This window comes from Aplysia californica, unplaced genomic scaffold, assembly GCF_000002075.1.
Source record: "Aplysia californica isolate F4 #8 unplaced genomic scaffold, AplCal3.0 scaffold00540, whole genome shotgun sequence".
NCBI classification, from domain to species: Eukaryota; Metazoa; Mollusca; class Gastropoda; order Aplysiida; family Aplysiidae; genus Aplysia; species Aplysia californica.
The window spans coordinates 153,740-170,143 of NW_004797810.1; positions in this window are offsets into that span (position 1 = coordinate 153,740).

Genomic DNA, 16,404 nt, shown 5'->3' on the forward strand with positions numbered 1-16,404 from the left:
TTTGGAAAAGCTATGTTTTCTTCATAAGCCATCCGTTCAATATATTGGTGGGTCTAGCGCCTTGAATTATGTGTTTTGGTAAGAGCACTCATTTTATAGGGAACGCCTGAAGCTCAGTGGTATCTATGCCGGACTGTGGTGCAGTTGAACCGGGTTTGAATCCTAATGGGGGTGTTCTTGTAAGGTCCAGTTGAACCTAGTTATACTGCCTTCCTTGGGATGAGCATAAAGTTGGCAGTACAAAGGGGCTGGCAGTATAACAGGTTAGCCCCGGATTGTCATTTTGACTAGTGGTAGACTGGTAGAGACAAGAGACAAACTGTGGCCAGTCTTATCCTTTTAGATCTGTTTTGCACATTTGCCATGCACAGCTAATACAATACACATGGAGCAATTAATTACAGGTAGGCCTACAGTTCCTTCTGAACTTTAAGTAACTTCAAATTTGAAGAAAACTAGGATCAGAGTCTAGGCTATAATATATGCGTAGAGAACTCTGTAAACAGACGCTTTTTTTACCCAACAAATTTTGTACTCTCAGTCCTTGCATTACCTTGGACATATGCTGTAGATTTGGGTGTGATTCCTAACAATATCAAAGACTTATGGGGGCGCGCTAGTTATATCGTTGGGCTGATACCTGGGGATGCCACATATTTTGCTGGCAGGCCAAGTTGGCACAGTTCCTTTGGAGTCATTTGATTTTCCTCAGGTAACTTTGAAATTTAATTCCAATTTCAATTTCTAAAAATATTATTGTTTGCCAAAGCCATAAAATGATAACTTTTTCAACAGTAATGCAAATCAGGAGTTTGACAAGCATTCGAAATAGGTCGCGCTGCCAGGGACATGTGAGGGGAAAGAGATGATCAAGCAGCCACTGGACTAAGTGGGTGCCGTATGCTGTGTGCAGGGTGTAAGCCATAGATGTACACAATAGTACTAGATACCGTACGCCCCTCTCTCGCCTTGCTGCGCGATGGCCACATTTGACAGCGGCGTCTGCCATGTTTTTTGTGGCAAGTTGTGTGAAGGAGTTCATGCTAAAGCAATGGACTAGGCATGTTTTCTCTCTCTCTCTCTCATACGCGATAGGCGAGGCTTGGTTCTTGTTGATTTGTTTTTTACATGGGTGCCGTGGCGTACTATATCTAAATTACTAAATTGCAATAATACGGCGTTCTTTCTACAACTAGATCTACAAATAAATGTATTATTAAATAGATAGAGATAGAGATATGGGTTTTAAAAGAAAGAAAAACAACCACCCCAACCTTTATTTGTTCATCAGCACTTTATCTACGAGGTGGTTTATTTCTTATTGACCGAATCAAAGCGTATAGGGCCTATAGAACTTTTAAAAAGAAGTATGAAAAGATGTGGGTGTCATGGGAACCTCCTATAACCACCCCACCCTCTCTCTCCTCCCGAATCCCAATACCAACACCCCCCCCCCGGCCCCCCTCAGATATATGAGTTTGCCATTAGATTAAATGAGGATGAGCCATAGAAAAAAAAATTCCAGAGTTTTTCAGCCTTTAGGTGTAGGAATGCAATGAAGCTCTTGATAAAGCAAATTCAGCCAAACAAATGATGAATACATGTACTGGTATTTTTAAAATCGAGTTAAACTTTCCCATGTGACATTTGAACAGGAAACTGTATTTTTCATTCATATGTTCACTTTTTAAAAAAGTATACTAAATTATAAGTAGTGTTTTCTTATGTTGGTATTAAACTTTGGTTTTTATTGATTTTAAGAACTAAAGTAGACCATATACAGCACTTAAACTAAAGCTCCTCCTATTGCTGTTTTAAGTAAGTCTAATTCTGGACATTAGTAAAGCAACTGTGACAACTCTGGACTCACTAAAGATAAAAAAAGGGAACTTAAACGTTGTTTTGTAGCCTAGTCAATTGTTTTTCTACTCAGTGTAGTGATAACTGAAACAAAAACCTTTACTAAGGTGTTTTTGGACAACATTCAATAAAACAAAACAATAAAAAGTACACTGTTTCATTTTGATAAAGAAATTTCCTGCCCTTTGTGAAAAAGATCTAGCTGCTAGTCAACCTTAACTTCACATGGCCCAGAACCTTACTGGTGGCTCTTTATGTTTTAAAAAAGAAACCCGGAGTGACTATTTGTGTCTATAAGACATTATGCACTAAAAATAGATGATGTAATAAAAGAAAACAGACATCACTGAACTGCCTGACAGAACCAGCAAGACGTTAATCCAGAAAGGGACAAGAGGTTTCACATGCTTGCACCTTTAAGAGAATCGCTTTGAATCAAAACATAACGTTAGAATCAAATAAAACACGTAAGACTAAGAGCAGAGACACGCCCACTCAAATGTAAACAAACTTTTTAGCCACATTAAAAATGGCCGCCAACAAACTCAAATGTGTCCGTGTCACGTATCCTCGTACGGACTCTAGTTTAAAAGGAGGTAACTCTATGGTGTAAGCCTACCTCTGGCGACCAATTCTCTGGCAGTACAGGGGGGCAAATTTACAGTAGTTTAATATAAGGACAGTACAACTCAGACAGTTGGCAGATGGTGTAAAGGCACAAATACTATGTTTGTACGTGCTCCTTTTCATACATTGGCAAAACGTGGCGGTAAGCAGGGCTGATGGTATGACGGGGTGCTACAACTAGGTTCGACTGTACAGTAGTCTCCGCCTAAACGCACGGTGCTCGGGAGGGCTCCTGAGCGTGCGTCTATACGGAGCGTGCGTTTACATGAACCTTTGTAAAGGGAGGAAGGGACGCAGTCATCTCAATTCCTTATTACTCTAATGATCTCCCTTGGAGGAGGGCGTCATTTTGGCCAATAATGTGACGACACGTGACTGTTTTGTGAAGGATTTCCAGACAGGGGTCAAGAATACAAGGGCATTGAATGGGGGGGGGGGGGGCAAACTCAAAGTTATGAATATGCACTATAAATGTCGGGAACAGATAGCCTAAGAGGAAGCTGTTGGTCATAGTCATAGAGATGACGGACCAGCCACGTGACTTTTCAAGCGACCACCCCTGACCGTAAATTCACGCAGAACCATCCTCGAGAAACATTTTGTCTTGTGATCCGTTAAACAAGTACGTTATAAGTTCTTCGAGCGCAGCTTATTAGGCTTACTTGGCTAATCTTTAATCCTATAGAGGCCTGTCTAGTGTTTTACGGCATTTACGCATTTCGCGCATCGGGCCTAGATCTAACTAAACATTACACGCAGTCACTCAAACTCAAACACCAGTCAGAAACCTTCTCTCAAAGATACATTTCCAGTGACCAATCAAAAAACATTTCAGCCCCCCCCACCCCCACATTTAACCGACCAGCCCGAGACCGAGACTGTCCATCATTCTCTTTGTACGGCGTGAGGGACACTCTCACCAAATATCCAGTTTTCTAGTAAATTCTAGGCCTGTCTTATGCAGGCTGTGCAGGTTGTCGTGAAAATTTGCCCTTGCCAAGCTTAACTTGTCGGCGTGTTTCGCGGATCGGAGCGTGCGTTTAGAGGGAGTGACCGTGCGTTTGTACGTCTAACTTATATAGTAAAAAACCCGTCAGATGACGAAAGCGTGCTTTTGAGCGGTGCGTGCTTTTGTATGGCGTGCGTTTAGGCGGAGACTACTGTACTTGGGTTGTGTGGGGCGATTTCAAGGCTCTTTTCCGACCTGGCTTGGTCCTATAAAAGAGAAGCACTTTGAGTTTATATAGGTCTTGCCTCATAATGACCATAATGTTGAAAGTGTGGTAAAAGCCATATTTTTAAAGCTTACAATGCCATACATACTACTACATCTAATTACTAATTGCAGATTATTGGGATTTTTTGGGAGCACTTGTGCTGTGGACTAAAATCAGTTACTTTTTTCTTTATACATACAGTCAAACCTCGATATATATACATTGGACAAAAGCTGTTAGCTGGCTAGATATAAAATCTTAAAATCTGTGTTTTGAAGCCTGGTGAACAACATGTAATTCTGAAATTTTCAATGATTAATTTTTTGAATTTTTGAATGGTCCCATTTTCTTCAACATTGAAGTTTTTTTACAATATTTTCATGTTTGGTTTGAATTCAGTCATGCATGCATAAATTCTATTTTCCAAGGAAAAACACAGTGGAAGCCACCCCAAAACACAGCTCTGGTTCTGAAGCTGGTGAAGAGACAGGCTGGCCTTCCGTTTTTACAAAGGAGACTGATCTGTCCGCCTCCTCTGGGGCAGTCGAAACAGTTCCCTGAATCTGATATTCGCCCAGCCACTCCTCAGACTCGCCCGGTCAGTGCAGCTTCAGCAAGCAACGTCTTGTTCAACTTGTAACAAGCTATTTTCCTCTGTGCATTATACATCTTGTGACATTACACTATCTAAGAATTACAAAGTTCTATCTGCTCAGTAGGCCTACCTAGTTTTGAGAACTTTGATGTCAAAGATTTTGAGTTTTCCATCATGTCAAGATTTTTCAAATGCAGTTCTTTGAATATAATTTTTTTTTTTAAATAATAATAATGGATTGCATTTATATAGCGCATATCCACTTATGCAATGCTCTATCTTGATAATGACTCCGAATAATCTTACGATTTTGATAGAGCAGATGAAACAAATTGGGTTTCTGACCTCATGACCTTAGTAACTTGTAAATGTAAAAAATGTCAGATAGAACTTTGTAATTCTGAGGTATCGATTATGCACGGCTGAATATATGCTATCGGCTCTCTTGTTGGGAAAGAGCAGTTTTAAAAAGTACCGTTGACTCCACTTGTATTGAACTTGCTTACTTAAATATTCAAAGGAGAGAATATCAACAAAGATGTGAAATTTAATTCAAGGGATACCCCTTTGCTTGTTTGAAAGGTCTTTTAGCTTAGTAGTTGGTTTGCAGTTTTGCGCCTCACTGTAGGCTGTAGACAAGGCCTGGTCTACTGTACATAACCATCATCTTTTGTCTTGTAGTTGTAGTAGGGTGATCCCTGTGCTCAGGTAGAATTATGGTTTTAGTTATCATGATCGTGTCTCGACTCCAGGTAAAATTGCCACTGAGGCTTTTTTGGATTGTAAAAGTTTTATGACCCCATCAACAAAATTTAGATAATTGGCGGGGCAAAATCCTCTGACCCTGCCTATCACTCAGTATCAGGGCCAATCCAGACTGATTGAGATACCAAATTCCACTAGGCAGATGGAAATGTTTGATGCAAAACAAAACAAAAAAGACTTCCCTATTTGAAAGTGGGGCTCGTGTCTTCTGCACGAAGCAGTGAACAGGCCAAGTATTACACTGCAGACACCAGTCAAGTGAAAAAATCATTTGATTAGACCAGGTACACAATACTGGGTGAGACTATTGATTGGCAAGTGATTGTAGGCGAAATTAGTAGAATTTACTCTCTAGTATCTTGCTTCATATTTCAGCATGCTAAAATGTTTACAAGTTGCTGTCCCGAATCTTTGATATGAATGCAGCAGATACGTTTAAGTTGGGCATCTAATCACTTTTTCAGCATTTTGCCATCATGGATTCATAGAATATCCTCAACCCATATTTTGAAAACATGAGTGCTCCTCTCAAAGTCGAAGGGAGTCGATTATAATATAATTAAATCCGTCTGAAAGTACTCAAATTGCCATTAATTCTGGTATATTTTTCGTGGGCCAATTTTAACTTTAATTGTTTGAACAATAAAATCAAATACTTTAAAAGGCTTTTTTTCATGAATTTTATTAACATATATTCAAATTAAAAGTATGTATATGACTGAAAAACTCATCTATTTTTGTATGAAAATCTAGATATACTGTATTACAATATCTGGACTAGTTTGAGTCAAATTATGTGTCAACGCTTGGAACTTCTTTCATTTACTAAGCAAAAGCTAAACGAGAGTGCACAGATGAGTGTCATATCTGGTTCAGTGGATTCCGGAAAACCAAACACAGTTAATTTGAAAACAGCAATAAACTGTCAGAAAATAAAACCATTGATTCATTTTTCTTTTTTTTTCGTAAGAATAATAATAATAATAATGAAGATCATTTCTATAGCGCCCACTCCCATGTAAACACAGCTCTAGGCGCTTTACATAAATGCATACGAACAATATTCAAGCACGCGACACACACACGCAGACACACACACACAATCATACACACACACATACACACACAAACACACACACACACTCACACTCAGGTACACGTGTGCACACACACATGCACGCAAACACACACACACACACACACACACACACACACACACGCACGCACGCACGCACGCACGCACGCACGCACGCACACACACACACACACACACACATCTACTTACTTATCACACGCGCACGCTTAACATCATTACGAAATGAGCACATACACATACTTAATAAAATAGTATACACAATGCAATTCACAAAATACATAAATGGATACATAGTCATTTACATAACATTGTACTGAACATGAATCTACTGACATAAAAATGATGTCATCAAATGTGTCTTTAAAGATTTTTTAAATTTAGACTCAGATGTTATATGTATGTCTCAAGGGTGGGGGAAGAGAGTTCTAAACGGATGGAGCAAGGTGAGCAAACGATCTTTCAGCTAATTTTTTACCCCTTTTTCTAGGAAGTTTTAAAAGATACGGATCGCCTGATCTTAGTGATCTAGATGGAACATAAATCTGGATGAGATCACTAAGATAGGAGGGAGCTTTGTTATTGACACATTTATGACATAATATTGCAATTTTTTAGGACATTCTAGCTCACACAGGAAGCCAATGCAACATTCTTAACATGGGAGTAATGTGATCCCTGTTCTTTTTCTTTAGTACAAGCCTAGCAGCATGATTTTGAAAACGATGTAACTTGTGAAGAGTGATGTTTGGTAAGTTAGCTAGTGCAGTGGAACTCGGATTCAACGAGGTCGCAGGGTCTGACCTAAAATCTCGTTCAATCCGAGTGTTCGTTATAGCAAACACAAGGTTTTGTGTAGATATTACAGGCACTGATCAAGTGATGTATAAAGAGAAGTCACAAGTAGTGCCTGAAATGCCTGCATATTATGAGCTGTGTAAAAAAAAAAAGACCGATTCGTTCAAATGCACACGCCTGTGTCATCTCGATTGTTTACCAAAAAGTTGTGTTGATGTGCAGAGCCTAGCATACGGCAACTTTTGATTCCATAGACCAGCGCATAATTCATTACGTAGATCTACGTCAAGACTAGCTTATCTGTAATAATGATCAGTTGCTGAGGGGGAAAAAAGACTGACGCGTTTGTATCTGCGACGTTCAACGCCAGGACCGCTAGTGCCCACCCCCTCCCTGACATGCACACACAGTCACACGTGTGCAGGCCGCCTATCCCATCCCGACATACACCAGAGTAGACACATGTGCGTGCCAACAACGCATGTGTTGGTATGAAAAAAGGCCGTTGATTGGTAGCATGCAATCGGCTAATTGAATGAATTGGTTCACGATGCAGGTGCAATAGATGGTTTCCGGGAATAGATAAAAGTTCGTTCTGGGAGAAAAATGAGCGAAGCCACCTCTGCGGGGGCTGTTCACTCTGAAGCGACCTCGTTGAATCCGAGCTCGCTGATGTAAGTGCTCGTTGAATCCGGGTTATTTTTATTGATTTTAAAGAAGAAAAAAAATGGGGAATCCATCTCATCTCGTTGAATCCGAGCTTGTTAAATCCGAGTTCCACTGTAAAGCATTGCAATAATCGCTGCGTGAAAACTAGAAAGATGAAACAAGCGTTTTCAATGAGTGTTCATTCAAAAACATAGACATATGACTAATTCTACACAATTCACAAAATAAAATGGTACATAAATAATTGATATGATGTTCCATTGACAATTTTGAATCACAATACACTCCCAGATTTTTTGCTTTATCATTAAAATACAGTTTTTCTTTTTCAGTATAAATATGATCAATGTGTATTGGGATATGGCTTTTCTTTGGGTTACATAAAAGAGTATTGATTAGCTGAAACGCTCCCATTTCTGAACCAAGACAAATTTCAAGGCTTATGTTGACTAAATCTTCACTAGCAACTCTCTGGTAACTCAGATCATGAAGTCTAAAGCGCTTCAAGATAGCAAAATAGAAAAAAGAGGCTCGAGTCAGAAAGAGGATTTGTCAGTGTACTGTTTGCCTGTGTTTCTCTTTCGCATCAAAATAGGCCTACACCCTGAATATATATTATTATAAGCCTAGTGACACAACGATAGCAAATACACGTCTGTTGTGTGACCATCGGTTTGTCATGGCAGGGCATATTGTCTCTGCCAAGCCAACTCTGATGGGTGTGTTTCATGACGTCCTTTGCATTGTGCTTTCTTTCTCACTTCTTTGTACACTCTCATCTGTTCTGTGTGACTGTTCAGCAGATTAAACAAGCTGACACTGACAGTGTTGAAGAGAAGGCACAATGCGTAGAGCTTGCATTTAAAATGGCAGTTATTAAACAATATACAGTATAATCCCCCTATATCGACATGCTGTGGGAAGTGGATTTGATGTCGATGTATAAAAATGTTGATAAATGAAATTTTTATATGAAGCCAAAGAGGAAAAAAACTAGGGGAGGTCAGTGGTAAAAGACAACACTACTTTTTAAAGCTGGTTGCATCCTTTGATTCTTGGAACTAACAAGAGGCAGAGGTGGGCAGGTTGGAGATGTGGTACCAAAGACCGAGCAGCGCGAGGCGCACACTACAACACACCAGCGCAAACTTTGTTGTAGCATCCGTGTAAGGCTTGTTTATGGCTGCTTGCTGGGGAAAATGGGTGGGGCACTGACTCGCTGACTGTGGCACTTGCCAGCGACAGACTGAGAATGGGACGGGGAAGGGGAGTGAGCGAACGGGAGTGGGGGTAGGGAGGTGATGCCCAGCGTGCGAGACGCTCACGTCTGTGAGGCACCATACTGTGTCGGAGACAACACTGTGTAGGCCCTACATGACCTACTAAAGCCTGGTGTGTCGATTTATAGGCTACTTGGTGGGTATGTGGACTTAATGAAGAACAAATGCGTTGACAGTTAGCGTGGTTCCCCCCCCCCCCAAGTTTGCGGGCTTCGCCAGGTACCCAGGAAGCATGTCGATAAAGCAGAGTGGACGGAAAAAAGTCGAGAGAAATTGTTTAGTGAAGATATTGAAGGAAAAAATGTCATAATTGGAAAATATGTTGATAGGTCATAATGTCGATGAAATCGGATGTCGATATAAGTGGATTATATTTTAGATGAGAAAAAAAAAATTGAAAAGTGAAATTTGCCGCACATATGGCATTCTCATTCAACTCTATGCTGTCGACAGTCATTACTATTTGAGCAACCTCTCTAATCTGAAAACCTGGCTAAACTGAAGAAAATCGTTAGTCTCGCAGATTTCAGTTTAATTTTAAAAGGATTCCACTGTATTTTGTAGATTATTTTGAAGACTGAAGAGATGAATACATAAATGTTTGTTCTGCTTTTTAAAAATTATGTATCGTACAAGAATGTTGTTTTCTCTTTAATTTGATGTGAACAGTATGTCATAGATAGACGTGATTTTCTTCTGGTGTCAACTAGAGTTTTGTCATTTTTTTTACCCATTATTTTATGAGAGTATTTTGAAGACTGAGGAGATGTATTCATTGGTATGCTTTGATTATCTTTAATTTCTTGCGAAAGAGCTCTTCTTTCTCTTTACTTTGATGTATGTAATGTGTATCTCTGTCAGTCCTAATATTGGTGAATTTTTGTGACATTTTCAAGTTTTAAAATAAAATTGAGCATAATATATATTGATGACTCTTGGCTGAAGAAGTTTGGTTCATATAGCAAAGTTTGTTTACAAATAATGAGCCGTCTTGGAAAATGGTATTTTTTCCTATCATGACATGCGCAAAACTATAATATTTTAAACAGCATTTTCTTAAACTTAACTACCCTGGTACAGTATAACATGGATAGGTCGAACTCAGAAGACTCGAAATCATTATTCGTCGAACTGTGCCCGGGGTCCCTTTTTTTTTCTTCTTTATCTTTGTAAGATCCCTCGAACTATGGATCCTTGAAACTACCGAATGTGAGGAATAATCGTTTTTGACCATCATGCATATATGTGCAGGGATTTCTTTTTTCATAAATGTAGCAGGCTTCAGAAGTTATTTACAGTAGAGCAGATTACAGATGATTTTGTTTAACACAAAATTCCTGTTATTGTTACATGTATGTTAAATTGAAAGGATGTTATCCCCATTTTTTTCTCTCTCCATTCTATGCATCGCAGCTTCCCAACATATTCATAACACAATTAAAAATCTCAGCAATCTGTTTAAATTTCATAATTCTATCCCTCCGACTCTCTCCTCCTCCCGTCTTCTTTTTCGCTCTCTGTAGTCTACAGCTGTCAATATAAACAGCATTTATTCAATAAGCTAAGATCATTAGAACCTCCATCAAGCTTTCTTTCTCACTTCCCATTCACAGCAGCTGGTGAGAGAGTAAGTAAGTGTTTGGGTTTAACGCCACTGTCAACATTATTACGTTATTTAAGAGACAGGACCTCCGAATTTAATGTTAGTCTCTAATTGATAGGACGGAGTCAAATGGGTTGAGAGCCTTAAAACTCCACTAAATGATCCGAGTTCAAGAATGCTCCATCTAGGATTCAAACCAGGGCCATCCACTCTATAGTCCAGTGTGATATCAGCTGAGCTAACGGTACACCCCTGAGAGAGTGGCATTGTTTCATAGGACAGGGAGAAGATACACTAGGCAGCTGCCAATGGCCTCTAAATCTAATGTAAATAATGTAATGGGAATGTCCTTTCTTCAAATTTTTAGAATATCTTTACGTAATGTGCTGCTACAACTACAATTGATCAGTTCCATGTTTTGTTACGTACTTTTTTAATACATGAAGTAGCAAGGCAAAATTACCACATAAACAACTACAACCTCACTTGAACCTCATTCTGTGCAGGCAAGGCATCCGTGTGAGCTTTTCAATAAGGTTTTCCTCTTTTTCCTCCTATTTCCTTTAGATTGGCAGCTCTGCTTTTATGTGTCATTATTGAATAAAAATAGTATATAAAATATAAGGCCCAGCACTGATCTGATCTGTAAGAGACACGTCACCTCATCTTTTTTTGTCTTTCTTTTCATTAGCATTCTGCTTATCATGAAATCTGCTTAATTAACAGCAAAGAAACTCTCGGTGTTGTCACATAGCGTTTTGCTGTACTAACATTACATTATACATTATGTATTATCATTATCATGAATTTTTTTTGACAAATTTATTTGCTCAAGACTAGATCTGGTCAATAGTACTAAGTAATTGCTCTCATCTGGCAGAGAACTGTTGCACGAGAAAAATTATCTAGGCCTCATAGACTGATTATTATTATTATATATGTGTGTTTTTATTATTACTATTGTTATTATTACATGTATTACTGCCCCCGTAGGATTATGCGATTGCGCGGCCGCGGTTTTTTTAGCGTAATTTTGCACATTTGCATAATTTTGGATTCCCCGCGTTTTCTCACGTTTTTTTTTTTTTTTTAAACAAACAATTAATTTTATTAATTAACGCCTCGCCATGTGACTAAATAATCACCGTAATAAGTCTTATTTAAGTGAAAAGTTGGTTATTTCCCTTGGTAGAAGATCTTGGTTATGGTTTGGGATTTTGTTCCTTGAGCATGTTCAATTTTTCAATCCATCAAAAGTTGTTGTTCTCATGTCTGCTGATGCTTCATGTTTGACAGGTGTTCTTGGTTTTAGTAATGTGCCTGCATCAGAGGTCCAAATGTCCTTTTTTTTTTTTTTTACATTTTTCTTTCCCAGATCTAGATCTAGATCTAGTTCCAGATCTAGATCTACAGCTGAAAGTTACACAAATTATATTTTTTAGTAGTTTTTTTTTTTTTTTACAGATGTGTATTGTTTTCTTTCCAAATACACTACAAGTTACTGATACTGATATGTTCTGTTTTAAATTTTTCTGTACTTAAAACATAAATGTCATGAAAATTTGTGTTGAAAAAGTGCAAAACATGTCGCGAAAGGTGTTAAGGTAACTTGCATAATTTTTGCATAATTTGGCTTTTTTTTGCATAATTTGGCCATCTAAATTCGCATAATTCTACGGGGACAGGTATTATTATATCACTATAAAAATTATATTGAGGCCTTTGTATTCATTAAATTTTTTTAAAATATATACCTTTTGTGTATTCTTGTCTTGTTATTCTTCTATGTCTCCAGTGTTTATGAATGAACCCATTCCTGCATTGTTTTCCATTAATGGATCATGTCATTTTACCTTCACTGTAAGAGCAATACAATGTTGGAACAAAAGTTTTCAGTACTAAACAATAGTATGCTGTATTATACCAGCATCTGCGTTTGTTGCCATTTTTTTGTCCAAAAGTTGCCACAAAAATGGCAAAAGTTGCCCAAAAAGTTGCCTTAAATTTTCAAGCTTTCAACTCTCTGCCGTGACGATGTTTATAGCAATGTTGATACAGATAACTTCATCTAAAACACCAAAATTTCTTGTGCTCTGTTTTAAGCATTCAGAATACCTTTTCCAGCCACACAGATGTTAGAATAAAAATCGCATTATTATGGTCAAGGGGAATTAACTGAATTTATTATTAATAGTATGTATTATCTTTTTGTATGATTATTCTTAGAGTTCTTTCTCTTGATTATATTAGTACACTCTTCTTTGTTGAAAACTTAATTCTTCTTTATTATTGTTTTGATGAACTTCCACTCACCACTTGTGTGGCATATATATATATGATATGATATGTGTCCTGAGCAAGTCATTATAATAAATCCTCTCATCAAAGATCATTGAGTTGAAACATATATTTTTCCTCCATGTGAAATGGCAACCTCAATACTCAATAGGTTATGGGCCCAGGCAACGTATCCAGTTCAGTGGAGATTAAAGGAAGTATGAGCTATGGGAGATAAAATTCCTAGGCTTTATGAAACAAAGTGTATACAGACCCGGTAACCGGGAACAAAGTCACGAAGTATACAGACCCGGTAGGGGAACTCTTTTGTGATGTCGGAAAGTTTCAGTGCCCAGACCCGGTAGTGTGTGTGTGTGTGTGTGTGTGTGTGTGTGTGAGAGAGAGAGAGAGAGGGGGGGGGAGGTGCTAGCAAAATGTATATATGACATGCTCCAGTTGACAGGAGGGAACGAGAGAAAGATAGAGTGGGAAATAGGTGGGGAGAAAGAAAGACCGACAAACAAAGAAAAAGAGAATGGAGCGATACACAGAGACAGAGGAGAGAGCGAGAGAGAGAGGGGGGGGGGGGGGGGGGGTGACTGCTCAATTGAAATTATGACAGTTCTTTTCTTCAAATTGTGATTCCTCCAACTCCAAAAAAAAACGGAGGAAAAACAATCGTTCATCAAAAAGACATCCGCAATCTTATTCATTTAGATCTTGATCTAGGCTGACCTCGCAACTCGGTCAATGATTTATATAGTCTGTCTGTCTAGATCTTGACCTAGGCCATAGAGCTAGAAGAACCTAGGTCTAGGCCTACTCCAAGGAGCCTACCCTAAGCCCCTGAGCCAAGAGGACGCTGAAACTCTCCGAAATCACAAAAGAGTTCCCCTACCGGGTCTGTATACTTTGTGACTTTGTTCCCGGTTACCGGGTCTGTATACACTCCCTTATGAAAATTAGAGGTAAACGATGTTTTAAAAGATCTAGATCAAGATGAGAATGAAGCTGCAATAGATTCCATGAAGAATGAAAAGGTCTTTGCAGAATTAGTCCAAGTTCTTGACGACAGATCTCTGTCTTTAAGGTAAGGCGCTGGTCTTCAAAATACGATGTTTGGGCAATGATAGTAATAACAAGATAGGCCACTTCTCTCTTTGAGCCAATTAAAAAAGTGTCCTCAAAATTTGGTGGCGCCCTCTTCACAAAAGCGCACTCTTTGCGAACAGAGTTACCCTACTTGAGTTTTAAAAAATCAAAGTGAAACTAGTAAGTTTTGGGATAAATTTCGGAAGAACGCTTTTTTAAAATGGTTACGCTGACAAAAAACCTCCTCCGGAGGAAAGGGTGATGGTTTTCTTCGTTTAATTTGACTTTAGAATGAAAGGCGAGAGGTCATTAAAATTTTTAAAAAACTAAAACTCCGCACTGAACGTACCCGAACTGCTGATGAACAGCAGTCGATCTGCGCACGCAAGGAGGTACTATTCCTATTCTTCTTCTGGAAAAACGAAAGAGAGCTTCAAAACAGACTGCAGCGCCATCTGAAGCAAAGAGCATACTTTCTGCGGACACTTTTTTGGCTGAGTGTCCCATCTTGTTATTCACTATCTTTGGTTTGGGTCAAAATATTGATTTTCAACTTTTTACATTTTCGGGTACCTGGATATCTTGAGAACCGATACCAATACCCCCTGTCCTCCATGAGAAAAAATTTTTTTTAAATCGTTTTAGGGTCATTTCCTTTAGGGTACCTTCCTCAAAGTAGGGCCCACTTTTTTCATCAAATGAGCCCGAAATGAGCCCATAGCCATAATTAGATGATGATGACAACAACGTGTCTCCACGTGAACCCTAACATGTTTAGTATCGTTGTAACCGCAAGCTTCTCGTCTTCCAAACCGTAAAACAATCGTGAGTGATGTGTTTCTGGCAGTTCAGTTATGTATGCAGCAGGACACACAACACCCCATTTTGTAAATCTTAGTTTGTTTTGAACAAAATGAATCCCCGGTACTAAAAATAGTGACCATGACGTCAATATTCAGTTAGAGATTGCCGCGCGGAAGGGAATCTTCAACAGTTTTTTTATGATCATCGCTACTATTTTCTTTCGATTACAAAAGCCTGTTGGACTGTTTCCTCCAATGGAACCACCAAATTTGCTTTTGTGTTCGGCGAAACTTTATCGTGTTTCTCACTTATCTTTATTTTAGTGCAGTCTTGTCTTTTTTGTATGTTCATTCAGTACTCTCCAAGAAGTTGTGTTCAATTTAGTATACATTTCAGTTTGGTTTTTTTCCCATCGTTTGCCCATGCATTTACTTTAATGTGTGTGTGGTGGAGGTTTTTTTGTTTTTGTTTGTTTGTTGGTCGTTTTTTGTGAGGGGGGGGGGTTGTTGGTAATTCAGGTGTTTTTATGCGTCTATTGACACAATTTAGATCCTTTAGGATTAGATCCTTTAGGAAGCTGGATTTCGACCCTGCCTGTCACTGTCAGAGCTAAGCCGTACTAAGAGGGATACCAAATCCCAGCAGAAAGACCCAGCTACTCAAAAGAAAGTCTCAATGCCCAGGAACCGAACTCAAGTCTCCCGAGTGTAACAGTGAAGCGCCTGATCGCTACACCACACACATATTGATTGTTTGTTTTTTTGTTAGGGGGTATGGAATTTTTTTAAAGTGAGAAAACGAACATGTATGAGAGAGAGAGAGAGAGAGAGAGAGAGAGAGGTGATGTGGTGTTTAGAGATGATGTTGCATGTAAGAGTATTCTGTTTCACAGATCTCGTGAGGGTACACTTCACGTTTCGAAAAATGTTTGGTCAATATAATATAGCTTACCTTATCTTACAAGCTAACAATGAAAGGGACACTGTTATGAAACGTTTTACTAACTTATATACTTGCTGCCGTAGAGTTGAAAATTATTGTCCTGGCGCGGCCACAGTATTACATTATTTACATTGGTCATTGTTATTTTCGTTCATAAATATAATAGAATTAAAAAGTTCACCTCAATGAAAATTTCAAATATGATTAACTGTAGTGTTGTAAACTTATGAATTCCTTTACAATGAACCTCGTATCCACCGATAGCGGACTCCCAGTGAAAAGAGCTTCAACGGATTATTTCTTTTATTCATTTCAGCAAATCACAGGCCTCGGCAAAAACACTATCGCCGGGACTCGTGTGATATCACTGTTATGAGAAAGAATCCTGTTACAGACGGGAATGAAGTTTTCGTACCCTGTAACTAATGATTGACTAATGGAACACTCTTCTTTAAAAAAAAAAAAAAAGAATTACCCGCTACCTATTTATCAAGAGTATCCATTTTCTTTACGAATGAAATCCCCCGCCCCCCACCTTTTTCTTCCTTTTTTTTCTAGCTTCACAGTTTCATAGAGATTGGGTAAACGTGATTTGATATGCACATTTTATAGATCTGCGTTAGATCTAACGTTCGGAGCCTACTTTTCATTCAATCTTTTTTTCCCTAAAACAAGTCTCCCCACCGCATCAGGAGATAAGATGACGATGTGGTACCAAACTTTGGCTATGCGAAGTCACTTACTGAATTTTCATAAACACCAAGTGAATCCAGCTTCCCCCC